This window comes from Mesoplodon mirus (genome assembly GCF_964341445.2).
Source record: "Mesoplodon mirus genome assembly, chromosome: 14".
Lineage (NCBI taxonomy): Eukaryota > Metazoa > Chordata > Mammalia > Artiodactyla > Ziphiidae > Mesoplodon > Mesoplodon mirus.
Window position 1 is genome coordinate 17,807,738 of NC_138990.1, and position 16,219 is coordinate 17,823,956.

A 16,219-nucleotide genomic window follows, 5' to 3' on the forward strand; every position below is an offset into this window, starting at 1 on the left:
GCCTTGTGACTGGGCATTTTAATTACTGAAGTGAAACATTTTGTCACTAAGAGTGACTAGAGAACTTTAAAATCGTTGAGTAGTATCTGGAAAAGCCATGGGAGCTACTGAGATTTCATTCAGCAGCAGGGAGAGAAGTAGCTCGTGAAAAAGGTTTCAAGAGAAAATGAGGGACTTCCCTGGGGGTGCAGTGGTTAAGAATCTGTCTGCCAATGCAGGGGATACGGGTTCGAGCCCTGGTCCGGGAAGATCCCACATGCCGCAGAGCAACTAAGCCCATGCACCACAACTATGGAGCCCGCACTCTAGAGCCCGCGAGCCACAACTACTGAAGCCCACATGCCTAGAGCCCACGCTCCGCAACAAGAAGCCATCGCCATGAGAAGCCCGCACACCGCAACGAAGAGCAGCCCCCGCTCGCGGCAACTGGAGAAAGCCCATGCACAGTGACAAAGACCCAACACAGCCAAGAATAAATAAATTAATTAAATTAAATTTAAAAAGAGAAAATGAAGGGAAAACATTGCTGTATGTTTGCATGCTATGGAGCACCTCTTGGATATAACAGTTGCTTACTGAGGTAATACACACAATGTAAAATTTACCATTTTTACGTACGTGGTTCAGTGGCCTTAAGTATATTTGCATTCTTGTACAACCCTAACCACCACAACTTCTTCATCTTTCCAAGCTCAAACTCCCTACCTGTTAAATAGTACGTAATGGTTGCCTTTTAATCAGTAAATAAAGGAACTTGGCGTAAGGCCAGGCTTTAGCATTTACTACATGCTTTTGGGCCTGTTTTACTTTATCTATTCCATTTCTGATACTCTTATTTTTGTGTGTGAAGATCTGAGTTTTTGACTACATCATACTCCTTCTGCCTAAAGAACTTCCTTTACCATTTCTTCTCCGGTTGATCTGATAATGAATTCCCACGGTTTTTATTTGCCTGGAAAACTATTTCTCTTTAGCTTTTGAAGAATATTTTTGTTGAGAATTCTGGGTTGAGGTTCCCCCCCAACCCGTTTCACACTTTAAAGATGTATTCTGTTGTCTTATTGCTTGCCCGGCTACCACTGAAAAGTCTGTCATTCTTATCCTGGTCCCTCTGTTGGTAAAGTGTCTTTTTTTCTCTGGTTGACTTCAAGATTGTCTGTCTTTGGTTTTCAGCAGTTTGAATATGATATACATCAGGGTGTGTGTGTGATTGTGTGCATGTGTGTGTGTGTTGGTATTTATCTTGCCAAGTATTCTCTGAGCTTGAGTTTCTGGGATATGTGGTTTGGTGTCTGTCACTAATTTTGGAAAATTCTTGGCCATTATTTCTTCTGCCCTGTTCTCTTTGTTTTTCCTAATTCTGGAATTTCAGTTACATGTGCTTGACCATTTAATATTATCCAACCAGTCTTGGATGCTCTGTTCTGTTTTTTTTGTTGTTGTTTTACACTGTTATCTCTTTGTTTTCAGTTTGAGTAATTTCTGTTGACTTATCTTCATGCTCATGGATTCTTTCTTCAACTGTGCCCAGCCTACTGATGAGCCCATTACAGACATTCTTCATCTCTTTTTCATTTATCAATTTTTTTCATGTGGTCATCTCTTATAGTTTCCATCACCCTAGTGAAGTTATCGGCGTGATCTTGCATGCTGTCTGCCTTTTCCTTAAGAGCCATTAATATGTTAATTGTAGCCAGTTAAGTTCCGTGTCTGATAATTCTAAAATCTGTGTCTGGTTCTGATGACTGCTTTGTCCCTTCAGATTGTGCTTTTTCTTACCATTTTATAGGTCTCCTAATTTTCTGTTGAACACCAAACATGTTGTATAAGACAGCAGATTCTGAGGGAAGTATGTTCTGTTCTTGGAGTTGAGAATGCCTTTCCTTCTGTTAGGTCTTCAGTGTGGAGGTTTGTGTTAATCTAATGAGGGGTCGGGCTGGATGTGAATTTGCTCTCTGCTGGGCTATGAGTCTCCCCACTTGGCTTTGGGTCTTCTCTTTGCATAGCTCTCCCAGTTGTATCCCACTGTTCTTTTTACTCAGTGCTAGTCTGTGCAGTGGTTGGAGAGCTGGGGAAAGAATGTGGTCTCTGATGTTTTGATTAAGTCTTGGTGTTAGCTGGGCACTGTGAACATGAGTCTTGGTGGTGTAGCTTTCCTCCAGATGTAATGTAATGCTAGGGAGCACATATTCCTGACCCTTCCCTAGGGGTAGAGCTTTTTGTTTTTTCTAAACTGCCCCCCCACCAGATTCTGCTGATACAGTGGGTTTCCCACAGGGACTTGAGGATGCATTCTGGTTGCCCTTCCCCCTGAAGATTAAGGAATGACAGGGGACAATGATGTGCGTTGTTTGGGTGATGGTTGCCATTCCTCTCCTCCAGCTATAGGGGGACCCACCAGGGCTCTCAGGCTGCAGTTTTGTGCCCTTCTTCCTGCAGATTAAGGTTTCTGATCAGTAGGAGAGATAGTGATGGGTCTGGGTGGAGGTTCAGCAGTGGCTACAATCCCCTTCCCCTAGCCAACACCACAGGTGAGGCTTCCCAGCCTGCTCCCAGGTCTTCCCTATGAGCACCTGGGGGAAGGAAAGCCTGCAAAAGAGTGCAAACTCCCCTGTGCTTGTGGTGCCCTCTTGTGAGCCCATGTTCACCTTTGCCAATCATACAATTTTCTTCTAAATGGTTTACATGGCCTGGGGTGGTGTCCCTTACAAGCAAATGCTCAAGTCCTGTCTCTCCCTGAAGGTGCCTGTCTCCCTTCATATTTCAGGTTGTTTGCCTTGTGACCTCAGTTCTTTCACAAGTTTAATAAAAGTAGCTAATTTGCTCTTTTATTTTTCCTCTTGTAAGAGTGGAAGTGGTGCTCTCTCCAGCTCTCTGCCTTCTGTAGCTCTGAGCTGAAACACTGCTGATTTTAATAGCACTTTACCAAGTTGTGTGCAATCCTTAATCTCCTTTGAGCCATACAACCAGCCTGGGTCAACCACATGTTACTGCTGCTACAGGAGGAGAAGAAAATCCGTTAAAGGAGACTGGGATTGACATATATATATATATATATATATATATATATATATATATATATATATATTACTATGTATAAAATAGATAACTAATGAGAAGCTGCTGTATAGCACAGGGAACTCTACTTAGTGCTCTGTGGTGACCTAAATGGGAAGGAAATCAAAAAAGAGGGGATATATGTATACATATGACTGTTAGTTTCTATGACAGTAGAAACTAACACAAGATTGTAAAACAACTATACCCCAATTAAAAAAAAAAAAGAAAACTCACTACTGACTATGCTGAATATGCATGCCCAATTCTTCATTTTCAAGTAACCACAGGTATCATTATAAACTCCTAATTCACTCAAGAGTGGATTCCTAACAGATGTAAAAACAGTTTATAATTTTAGATGCCTTTGAGTTCCCACGAAGACATGAATCTTCTACATGTAAAATTCCAGCTCTTACTCATTTTTGGATGCTAGGGATCACTGACTTTTTTATAGTAATAACTCAAGGTGTTGAATATAAATAATTAACAAGTAATAAGTCCCGTACTTGAAATGATATAAAAGATGTCTTTAAAAATTGAATGAGTCAGTTTTTCCATGAAGTTAGATTTTCAATAAATCATTCAAGTACTTACTGAGAATACTGCTGGGTGCTACAAAATCATACAGAAATGTAGGCAATCTCATTCTAATTGAAATTAAATCTGTATGTCAATGAAAAACACAATATTGAAAAGATATAATCCTTCATACATGGTATAGGAATATCAACCCATTTCCTTTCTTGTGTCTTCTTTTAAGGCTCTATGTGGAAGCTGGGGAGTTTCTCAACCTACCTCTTTGAAGACTTCCACTATTTTAATTCACTGTCCTTTCAAGCCCAAGCAGATTTCTGAGTCTTACTCTGCTCTCCTCAGTTGGATAAGTCTTAACGTGGGAAGGACTTATATTTAAGTAGGAGGGTTCTATGTCATTTGCCAATAAGCAAGACAGCTGTTCCAAGCAATCTACCAAGTTTATTTCAATGTGAAAATACTCCTATAAGTTAGAAGCTATGCATATTTTTTAATCCTTTGTGAGCTCTTAAAAGGAATCTTTAGAAACATAGTAGACTAGAACATATATTATAAAAACTACTTTGCCTGGGTAATCTGATTCATAATTAGGCATACTTGGTATAACCATATACTTGTAAAAGCAACTAACAGGCATAAATTGACATAAATGAACGTAGTTTAGAATAATTAAGAAGGCAAAGAAATTTAAATACGCACTTCAACTGTACTTAAAGAGATAAAACGCCATCAACCACCTAACAAACAATGTTCCACCAGGGGGTGTAGTCTGCATTTATTCCCTTTGCAGCTGCTTTGCTTAGTGTGCGCACCTGAACAGTTGTACACAAAAAAAATGATATTTTCGTAAAGTGATTTATAATGTCCCACTGGCTTTCATTTTTATTCCAAGGAAGCATTGTCTTTATATTTTATCGTTTGTCAAATCAAACTCAAAATGATTCCAACACTCTTGTTTTCTAGTAATGCTAAGTTGTAAAATAGCTGTAAGCAGATATCTAGATTCTAGATATCTAGGGGAATTTGCTATTAATCCTAGGTTAATCCTTTCCTGTAGGCAGGAGTCCTTTAGCAAAACAATGATTCCTTAGAAATAAAGAGCTAATCTCGCAAATATTCTACAACCGGATTTTACAGACTGACATTTCCTTAAGTGAACCTCATCTCCAACGAGTCTGAAAATACTTGATTACCCTAATGAGAATAATGGCAGCTAACAGTCATCAGTTCCAAAATAAAAGGTTGATTTTAATCACAGATTTGCAAGATTGGTTTACCTCCAGAACTGCGTTTGATGAATGAAAACATTTGGTTAGGCATGTTGACTCACGAAGATGTTTGTATCCACAAATTTATCTGGCAACAGATGTTCCAGCCATATCAAATAATGAACAAGAACAATAGCTTTCTTCTTTGCAGACTGTGCACTGTACTGAAATCTCTATTGACTCAATGCTACCAGGCTGGCCAGCGGCAGAGCCGTTGTCAAACAGAGTGTCTGAGGCAAGAACTCCAGCTGCAGTGAAAATTCACACCTGTGCAGTCAGGGGTGTGGGCTGCGGCCACCTGGACCTCTTGGTGCCTCTGACTCTCCATTTCCACCCACCCCTCTCCTGGGGAGGAGGACAGTGTGGACTATTGGGGCTCTTACGAAGGGTAATATGAGCAGGTGGTGTCAGTAACATGGAGCTTTATGGAAGCTAGCAAAACACAGGCTGGTGCAGAAGAAGCTGGCACTTCAAGATGTACTACCAGTAACTAGGTTACACGTGAATACACGCTCAAGACCAATTTGTAAGGAATTATCAAAGGTACTTGCGTGCTCACTGTGCACCCCTTATGCCACACCGCAGGCATCGATGCTCAGTCTAACTCCTCAGAAACGCTGTGTGGCTTCTAAAGCAACAACTGCAGCCATGAGCATCCTTTCCTATCCTCCAGGCCGTGAGAAAGAGGTGGTACAAACACAAGAGTCCTGATGCATCCCCACAAGAAGAATTTGCCTAGTCTTATGTACTGAAAATATTCAGCCTTTTAAAAAAAATCACTCTATCTGGTTTATGAACTTTAGGCTCCGGACTCTGGATTTTAAACCTCAACCAAGTCTCTTATTTACTGTGTGTTCCCCTCCCCTTATCTCAGTTTCCTGCTCTGGAAGATGAGGGTGACATCATCTAGAGTTAGAGTGAGGATTAAAGGAGATAACAGACATCGAGGGCACAGAAAGCCACCAACGCGTGTTAAGCCATTGCTATCATTATTGCTTCTGTTGCTTTAATTCATGGAGTTTGCTCTAGTCCAAGGAGACTATTCAGATCCCTGCACCTCAAAGAAAGGGGGCTATCACACAATATTGCTCTGATGGGCTCTTTATCGTTTTTAGTGATAAAAGGTCCAGCACACATCCTTCTAGGGACTGTGAGTTTTCCCAGTGCTGCTAAGACCTTGGGCGTGGGGGTTGGGTGGGGCATAAGAATGCATTTAAAAAATGCTCCAATCAAAATTATTGCCAATCTGATCTCGGAAACATTTGTTCTAATGCACTAAGTATTCTGCCCACTGCTTTTTCTTTCCATTTTCCTCCATTTGCACGTGCTTGGCTTTTGATGTGGCATACACTTTAAAAATACATTATTAAGCAGACAGGCCTGTCACCCCTGGAGGTAGCACTCTGTCCCCCGCTTCTTCTTAACAAATCTCCTTTTGTGCTCTTTTGTGCTGAAGTGATTAATCATTTCAACTATCCAAGGGTTGCTGATGATCTTTCTAGATGACTCCAGTTACCATGAGTCCCCCCCTCCCCCCATCACCATCTACACTGTTTTGAACCTGTTGGGAATCTGCTCTTGAGTCTGTATTCATGTCACAGTGATCTCCTGATTTTATACAACAATAACCAGCAAGCATCCAAAAGAACTCAGTGTTCATTTCTTGCCTCTTTCCAGAGTCTGGGGTTGGGGTTGTGGGTGGAGGGCTGAGTGAGAGACTTCATTGAAAAAACCAAGGAAATAGAAAGTGAAAAAGTCAGAATGATCAATGCTCATTTTGCAGCCCAGAGGGGAGGTTTTACTCTCACTGGAGGAAACCTCTCGTGACACCATCTTCTTCATGCATCGTGGCCAGATTTTCTTTCTCCCTTTTTCTCTTTCTCTCTAGTTTATCTGCAGCTGAGTTTTCAAATGGCTTTCCTGTTTGAAGCTGGGTAAAAGACTGTCATTTGGTTTCCAGAGAAGCAGCCTGGGTAGGTTTTGGGGGATTTGGTCATTTTTCAGAAGCTGTACTAACATTTTTAGCTAACTTGAAAGGTTCTATTTTTAAAAGCCTGTCTTGTCAGCATATGCTCAAGGACTTTCATTTTTATAATATTACTTTTTAAAAATACTTTGCGTATTCAAACTCAGATATTAATATATCTTGAATATATTGACTTTTCTCTTGGGCTTATCGTACTAAACTGTTGCCAAGTTGGAAAATAAAAAGTAACCACTTATAATAATCTATATTCTACAAAGGAAACAGTAGGATTTATTTTAATCAATATTTTATCATATCCTTGATTCATGTTTGCCCTTATAGATTATATTTTATTAAAAATAGTATGTTTACCAAAAAAGTACTCTTTAATTATATAAAATAAAATATCTTCCAAAATTTCAAAAAGATAAAAAAATAAGAAAAATAAATAAAAGCCTATCATTCCCTCTCCCCAACCCAGAGAGACACTGTTAAACTGAATTCAAAAACATGTTTAAAAACTGACCAAAAATACTGTGAGATCACAAGTTATTGCCAGAGAAGGGGAGGCTAAAATGATTCATAAAGTAAGCATGCAGATATAAATATATCGATACTGTTAAATTAATATAGAATCCCAGGGTGATTTTTAGAAAATATGTACTTTATATGCAAAAATAAATCTATATTTGAGATTATTAAAAAGATATTTACTAGTAGCTGAGGCATACAGTTTTAAATTAATGCATAATATGTCAATAATAAGCATGCTGATCTTAGGATTTTTAATCACGTTTCAGAAGCCTAATCAATGTTCATAAAAAAATACTTTAAAAAAAAAAGGAGAATATAAAATTTTTAGTATTTTTAATTCTACCGAACCACAGACCTCTCATTATTTAGGATTACAATAAAAAATAAGGCATTAAAATGAAAACATTGTAATGAAAAAGTTGTAATAATAAACAGCAAACTGCCCATGGGTTACAACGCCTGTAACTTTTTAGGAAATTCAGGGGAGAGAGAAAGATATACTTTTGCATAAATAGGTACACCTTTTTAGTGGGAGGAAAGAGAGAGGGAGAAGCTGTAAGAAATAAATCAGCTAGTGTCAGGATATGACATTATTTTCCAGCCCAATACTGCAATCCCCCCTTATCCATGGGGTATATGTTCTAAGACCCCCAGTGGGTGCCTGAAACCACAAGTAGCACCAAACCCTACATACCTTGTTTCTTCCTATCTATACATACCTAGGATAAAGTTTAATTTATGAATTAGGCACAGTCAGAGAATAGCAGAACTGCCAGCATCACTACTCTGGCACTTTGGGGCCATTATTAAGTAAAATAAGAGCCACTTGAACACAGTACCGAGAGAGATACCGAGATGCACAGGCTACGCTGGACAAAGAGATGGTTCTCCTCCCAGGTGGGATGGAGCAAGATGGCACAAGATTTCATCACCCTGCCTCAGAATAGCATATGATTTAAAACTTATGAATTATTTCTGGAATTTTCTATTTAACATTTTCAGACCTCAGTTGGCCATGGGTAACTGCAACTTCGGATAAAAGAGGACTACTGTATCTGGAGAGGCAGGAAGAGGTGTACTTTTCCTAATTTATCAGCAGAACTAAAGGTGTTCAGGAAGCAGGCCAAGCATAGCGATTCTCCAGAACTTCTGGGCTACACGTGGGCCCAGGAATGGAGCCATGTGCAAATGGCAAAATGCCTCATGTGCAAAAACCAGTTAATTTAGGAGCCTAAAGAATGCCAAAACTGGATTACCATTCTGAAATTGTGGGCTGTGTGTGTGGACAGCTTCCAAAATCAGAACAAAACCACCTGTAGATAAATACGGGCACATGTTCTAAAAGTCATGAAAAACGTCCTGAGTTTCAACCCCTACATTTTTAAAATACTTACATCTCATTGCATCCAACAAACATTAAAAACACACAAACTGCATAACTATAAACCAAATATATCAGAATTTATAAAACAGCATATAAATGAAACGGCAAAAGAATAATCAGGTTTCTAAGTTTTTTCCATTATAATGATCTAAATAATTATGAGTGTAAGAACTACAGGTAATTATGTCTTACTTAAAAGATATAATTAATATCTAGATAGATGTTCTAATTTTTCAAGGCCTGTATCTTGTCAATCCTCAAATTATCATTTTCAATCTTAGAAATTATATTTAACTTTCCTGTATATGTACAATAGTAATTTTCAGCAAATCTGTGTAATTTCACAACCCTCCATTTGAAAAAAGAGAATACCGTGTGTGGTTTTCATGACAATAAGTACAATTTTAAAATGTATGTCTTGAGTTGATAACTTTGGGTAATTGTTCCAAGAACTGCTTTACATGGAGCATATTAGCAGTGGAAGTAGCTTTGACTTCCCTCCCTCGATTACACGAGCAGCAATGTGGTAATTAACCAAATTATCCCTGCAAATTTATTATCTTGATTTCTTCAACTTGTACATTACATTCATTAGCTATCAAAATGGAAAACTCAGTTTCATGAAAGATAATCAGACTACAAGTGGCAGATACAAAAGGTCTGAGCTTTTCTGGCGTGGATATCAGCAGTAGCTGGGGATGCCTTTTCACTTCCACCCTCAGGAGTTATTAGGTGAACTCTCATCTCTCTTGAATTTGTGCGAAATGTAGAATGTTCTAATGCTCCCAGGTAACCCAACAATCTTGGCCGTCCTTGGAGAGCTTATGTTTCAGAGGGACAGCACCTCAATCTTTTTTTTTGTTGGAGGACTGGAAGGACAACAGGGTGGAGAGGAAAAACAGACACTGAGCAAAAGGTCAAAGGCATTCATTCATTATTCCTCATCCATTTATTCAGCATTAATTAAACACCCATTACATGCCAGGCAGTTTGATAGCCCCTGGAGATGGATGGTAAGAGCCTAATGGGGCTTAAGAAAGACAATTATGACTCAGTACAATAAGTGCTATGATAAAAGTAAAGGGTACTTGGGGAATATAGAACAAGAGCATCTAACTCAGACTCTGGCAATCAGGAAGGCTTCCTGGAGGGAGTGACATCTTAAGTGAGGCTTGGAAGATAAGCAAGAAACAGTCGGGTGTTCGGGGTCAGGGGTAGACAGAGCGTGCTCTGGGGTTAGGGAAGAGCATGAGTGAAGCTCGGAGGTGAGGGAGAGAGCTGTGGTGCCGCTCCTGCAGAAGCCAGGTACAGAGTGAGAGGTGGGCAGGGGTGAGAGATGAGGCTGGAACACCACTGGGGCCAGAGCACGTGTGGCTCTGCAGAGGACCTCCAAGAATCTGACTGTGTCTTGAGCCCAGTCTCACTATCTCTTTGCTCGGTGGATGTACCTTGCAAGGCTAAAGCAACAGAAAACGTTTAAAATCAAGTATATTTAATGCCTCAGTCCTCTAACGTAGTGCTGAAGTTCTCCAAGTTTCTTCACGAGAAATGGGGAAGGTGTGCCTTTGACCTTGCTGGAAACCCCACCCATGGTGCAGTCTGGCTACTGACATGCTTCCCTTGTCCCAGCCTGGGCACAGCAGGAGGCACAGGGCACCATGAGCTCCATGATGGCCTGTGGCATCCAGCTGTTGTTAACACTATGTGTGGACCTCCTCCTGTCGTCCAGTCGGCACCTTCACAGTAAGATACTGACAAACACCCATGCAAAGATATTGACTGCGGTATCAGAACTGACCCTTGACTATGAGGGCAGAGAGTATATTCCCACAGAATATATGCTGCTTGGGCTGCTAACATCCCCTTGGTCTTCCACATCCCTGGTTCTGTAAATGCCTCTGTGATGTCTAAGCACGTGCATCAGAAGGAGAGACAGGTAAAAACAGAGAGGCAAAGCCATTCACTCCCAATGGGAGCTTCCAGACCTCCACAGTCCCTTTGGCCATCACCCCAAAGCCTCTGGGCTCGGAACAGATTCTGAATTAGAGTATTCTCGCCCCACCTCTGTTACAAACTGGACACCTCCAGAGTCATCACAAAGCCTACAAAGTGTAGCCAAATGGCCCTGAAACAAGCAGCAGGCTGCTGCACACCCCTTACAGGCACCAGGATGCCCCTGGAAGAGAGATGGAGTCATTTAAGTAGGACTTTTGGTTCCAGCCAAAAGGACAAATATAATAACATCTAGTAACAACGCACCTACAGATGTAAAATAAGATATAAATTGTGTTACTGCTGTCTATCCATCCAAGTGGCCAACTGCAAAAAAGAAAAATCAAAACAAAACACTACCAAGTGAGACTCAGTTATCTTGGATAAAACATGTAGCTTTTGCTTGGTGAATTTCTCTAGACCTCCACCAGGTTTACTTTTGCTTTGATTCGATTTTATTATGACAAGTAATGGGATATATAAACGGGCTCCTCTACATCTATACCCGGATTGATTTTGCCATTTGTGGGCTTCATTTTGTCATGAATAAAATCTTTACTACTTGAAACAAATGAGATAATTTATTTAAAAAAAAACAAAAAACAAACATGAGGCAGGAAACGCCTGTCTGGTCTGAAACGGGAGACTTGACCTAGGTCCAGCTCTGCAAACGACCCAAACAGATCACTTAAAACAAGTTGTCCCTTTGTTCTCTATTTTCTCCGAGTGGCTAATATATTTTCACGTGGGTTACGGAGCATGTAGACATTTAAGCACAAGGTTTCTCTTGGCTCACCATCCAGGGTCTGAACACGCGAGGGGGCCATGATGATGTGCGTTCCATGGGATGGTAACCTCAACTCTCTCCTCACTCGCAGATCTCCCAGCATCACAACTGGAAATCTTGCCTAGGAGGCTCCTTAGTTTCTAGAAAACCAAGGAAAAGGAGTTCCCTCTGTCTGCTGGAAATCTGTTCAATTATAGTGTCAGGAAATTGGTTTGGGTCTCCAGAATTTAAACAAGTACCAGTTACTCCTTTCATATCAACAGAAAGGCAACTCTAGGTAAATATTCACCATGAATATTTCACAGGAAATTGGAATTAAATTAGTGAGTAAAGATGAAAACCAAGAAGATAATCTGCTCAGACGTTGCACTGAGATTGTCTCTAAATTCATCCTTTAAATCCAAACCAGATCTCAAAACACTGGTCTCTTATGACAAAGGCTCCCTACGTTATGAGGAATGCCCGGCAATAAACGCCATCTAGAGCTGTGTGGCATAAAACCTGTGCATTCTAGATTCCAGCCCTGCACAACCCCATTAAGTTGTAAATGGATTTTATTTGCTGAACAAATGTTAATGCCATTCTACGTTAATGGATAATGCTAGGAAAAGCACCTAAGTATTACAGCACTGGAGCCTTTAGGGATGAAATACAGTGTAACAGAAAACTGTCTGTTACAAACATATGTCAGCGATGAGGGCTCCCAGCCCTTAGTGCCCATCTCCTAAATGAACTTTGCAGTAATACACAGATTTACTAGGTCCCAGGATTGAAATTCTCTGAGTGACGATAAAAAATAATTATACTGGAGAACATAACGTAATATTCAAATGACTTGAAAACAGTCACCTCAGCAAAAATAAGAGAGGGGGGAGGAAAAAGAAGTTCAAAGGTGAGATTGCTGACGTTGGCCATAAAACCTCCGTAAGTTCAAGTGCATACACGCATGATCGGGCACTTTCAGATCATACACACATGGGAACGGGAAACCTCCCTTTCACAGCAAAATGCCTGAGTGGTTTCATGAATGAGCTGGCGGGGGGGCTTCTTCCTTTAATAAGACAGCACAGCAGGTTAAGAGAGAGGGCGTGCTGGTGCCAGACGGTGCTGGTTAAAATCTCAGCTCTACCATGTGGTAGCTGTGTGCCCTTGGCTGTGTTTAACCTCCCCTCGCCTCAGTTTCTTCCTCTGTAAAATGGGGATGATAATAGTTCCCAACTACACAGAAGGCAGTTGTGATGGTCCAATGAGAAAACACATGCCAGAAGCTTGGAAGAGTATCCCAGATATAGTAAGTGCTCAATAAATGTTAGCCTATCCTCGTTGGTGGTCGTGACTGTGTAGGAAATAAATGGAATGGAAATAAATGGAACGGAAACCACAGCCTTTCCTCACAAGAGGTCTCTAAACTCGGGGACTCCGTCCTCTCAGTTTTCTCCAGTCTGGACCCTGCCCCCTCTCCTCCACAGGAACAGCTCTCCATAAGGTCACCAACGACCTTCTTGTTGTCCAATCCATTGGGTGGCTTTCGAGCCTCATCTTTTCGTGTCCTCTCAGAAATTCTGCACCCTGTTGAATGGAAACTCTCTCTCCTTGAATCCTGTGACTTTTCACGGTCACAATGTTCTCTAGTCACTGCCTCTCATGTTCGTTTGCCAGTGGCTCTTCCTCCCTTCCCTGCCCCTGAAATGGTGGAATTTAGGCTCTCACTGCTTCTCGGCCTCAAGTCTCTCTCCAGGCAAATGTACCCATTTCTGTGGTTTTACTACCAATGTGCTAATTCATCCAAAATGCTGGCCTGCAGCTCAGACCTCTGTTCTGAGTTTCTCTACATTCTCCTCATCTACTTGAACATCACAAAGGCACCTCTAACTCAGCACCTCTAAAAATTAACAGAGGATGTCCTCTTCTCCCCCACCCAGCACAGCATCTCCTTCGATCTTCCCGTGTCTCCACCAAGCATCCCTCACTTGGAACCTGCATCAGCCTCCCATTCCTCTTCCTTCTTCCCCTCAAGCCACTCCTCACAGCAGCCAGAATGGTGCATCTACACTGCCAATCTGATCACATCACTCCCAGCTCCAATCCTTCGCCGGTTCCCCTGTGCTTAGAGGCTCTCGAATGCGGCTGAGAAAGCACAGCACGACTGGCCGCTCCTGCCTGGCTTTTCCCACCTGCTCTCCAGCCACGCGGGCCTTCTCTTTCCTTCCCGGGTCTTTAACAAGCTGAGCTCTTCATTCCCTCTGCTTGGAAGCTTCACCATTTTCCTTAGGTTGCTTTCCTACTCACCCTCCAGCTCTTAGTTCAAGGGCTGCTTCCTCAGGGAAGTAGTCCTTGATCCCAAAGTCGGTAAGGGACCCTAGAGTAAGTGCTCATAAAACCTTGAGCATTTACCACAATTCACATTATACATTTACTTATGAGATTAAAAAAAAAACTTAGTATCTATCTCTTCCAGCACACTGTCGGGTCCCAAAGGGCCAGGGGTCACGTCTCTCTGACCCACCGCTGTTTCCAGTACCTCCCACATGGAAAGGGCATGCAAACACTTGTCCAATGACCATCTCCATTTTCATTTTTTTAAGGTATTTTTCATGACCCTGATCTTCCTCCACAACAAGAGAGAGCCTTTTTAAAACGAGATGGCTGCAAGTAGTAAGTACCTCTGGTGACCCTGACGACATCAGGTTTACCTGAGCTGATTCCAAGGGGAGAGACACCGGTAAGGAAAACTGGGCTCCACAGAGATGATTCACAGGAACCGAGCATTAAAAAGGCCAATACATCTTGTCTGTGATTTACAGCAAAGGGAATCTGGTAGCCATCACAATGATACTCATCATTCTCCTTTGGAGGATTCTTTTACTCGTTCACTCATTTATTTATTAATTCCACAAAATCGTGAATTCTAAATTCCAAACATTAGGGCCACCGTGTGGGAAGAATACTGATGTGTGACAGAGACACAACAAATCCAACAGGCTGTAACTGAGAAGGCGCCCTGCGCTTGTGTTCGCAGGAGAGGAGATGCTTAGGATAAGAGGGGAAGACGATCCTGGGGCTGCCTGGGGTGAGAGGCAGGTGACAGCCAGAAAAACATTCCAGGCAAACCTGGGAACACAGACGTGATCCTCTAGGAGCTCCTGAAGTCAGGGCAACGACTAACACCTCGGCCTGCCAGGTGAGGGGGGAGAAAGGTGCTCAGGCGACAGCACCAGCACCACCATCACCTCCCAGTCCACACCATCTCCTCTTTGGAACACTCCTCACAAGCTCTGGGAAGTGTGGAGCTCGGAGCTCCGCTGTCTTCCGATGAAGGCAGCATCGCCCTACCCTTGACCCTGCACGGACACATAAGTCAACTCTCTCATTGGTCCAGGCTTTCCCTCTTGTTCCACGCCTGATTCAAGGCGGGCAGGGGCGGCACCCGTGGTGTGATGGATTCGGGGTCGGTATCGTGGGGAGGTAGGAGAGTGGGGCCAGGGTGCCAGGCTCTCATCAGCTCTCTTAGGAGAAAAATAAATAATGCTTTAAACTCTTGACTACTGCATTCAGTTTTATGTGAAGTGAATTTTGCACCATCTAAAGCAGGGGTCCCCAACCCCCGGGCCACAGACTGCCACTGCTCCGTGGCTGTTAGGAACCCGGCCGCACAGCAGGAGGTGAGCGGCGGGCGAGCAAGCGAAGCTTGATCTGTATTTACAGCCGTTCCCCATCGCGCGCGTTACCGCCCGAGCTCCGCCTCCTGTCAGCATTACGGTGAGTTGTATAATCATTTCATTATATATTACTATGTAATAATAATAGAAATAAAGTGCACGATAAACATAATGCGCTTGAATCATCCCCAAACCATGCCCCCACCCCCGTGGAAAAATGTCTTCCACAAAACCAGTCCCTGGTGCCGAAAAGGCTGTGGACTGCTTCTCTAAAGTATATCATTTTGGTATGAGAAATACTCAAGCTCTTTATAAACTTCAAGCCCTGCTTAGAATATAGAACAGAAAGGTCAAACAACAGAGTTCTTCCATATCCTCAGAAAGATAAGAAAGGATGAGAAGGGGCAGGATTTTTTAAACATAAACAGAGAAACCAAAGAGGGGATTGGTGTGTTGTGGTATTATCATTCTGCAGATATAAACACCATAACCAATCAAAGGGAGATGGCCTGAACATTGAACATTGGGACCCCAAACATGAAAGTATGTTAAAAGAGAAAAATAGGAAAGGTACGTCTGCATTTTACACTATCTGTGTTTAACCTGAAACAAGGCCCCAAGATACAGATACTGTAGATGTAAAATACAACACGTATTTTATTCAACATATACTTAAATGCCAGAAATGAAGCTGCCACACTTTGACAACTGCTTTCTATATAAATCTCTGCCAGAAAAACAAAAATCATTATGAATTCATCAAATCAAACTTCAATGAATTAGTTTAATCAATTTGAGAGTGAAAAAATTTATTTATGAAATAATGCTTTCCAGGAAGAAATAAAAATCCTACCGCTGAAAACAATTGGATGCTTAATGTAAAATGTTAAACCACATAACCATATGACGGTAATCCACTAGCAATTCAAGAAAAAGTGTGTAGGATGCCCAAAAGTTACAAACATATTAAAATAAAGTTTTTCTTTTTCTTTATAGAGAATTGCCACACCATCTGGTCTGATTTGCCTTGGTGGT

General features: G+C 41.7%; 1 protein-coding gene across 1 annotated transcript in view; it reads right to left on the reverse strand.

The window, feature by feature from the left end:
• AFF3 (ALF transcription elongation factor 3) overlaps positions 1-16,219 on the reverse strand; it is a 553,308-nt gene that overhangs the window by 267,079 nt on the left and 270,010 nt on the right. The gene's annotated exons all lie outside the window — the stretch shown is intronic.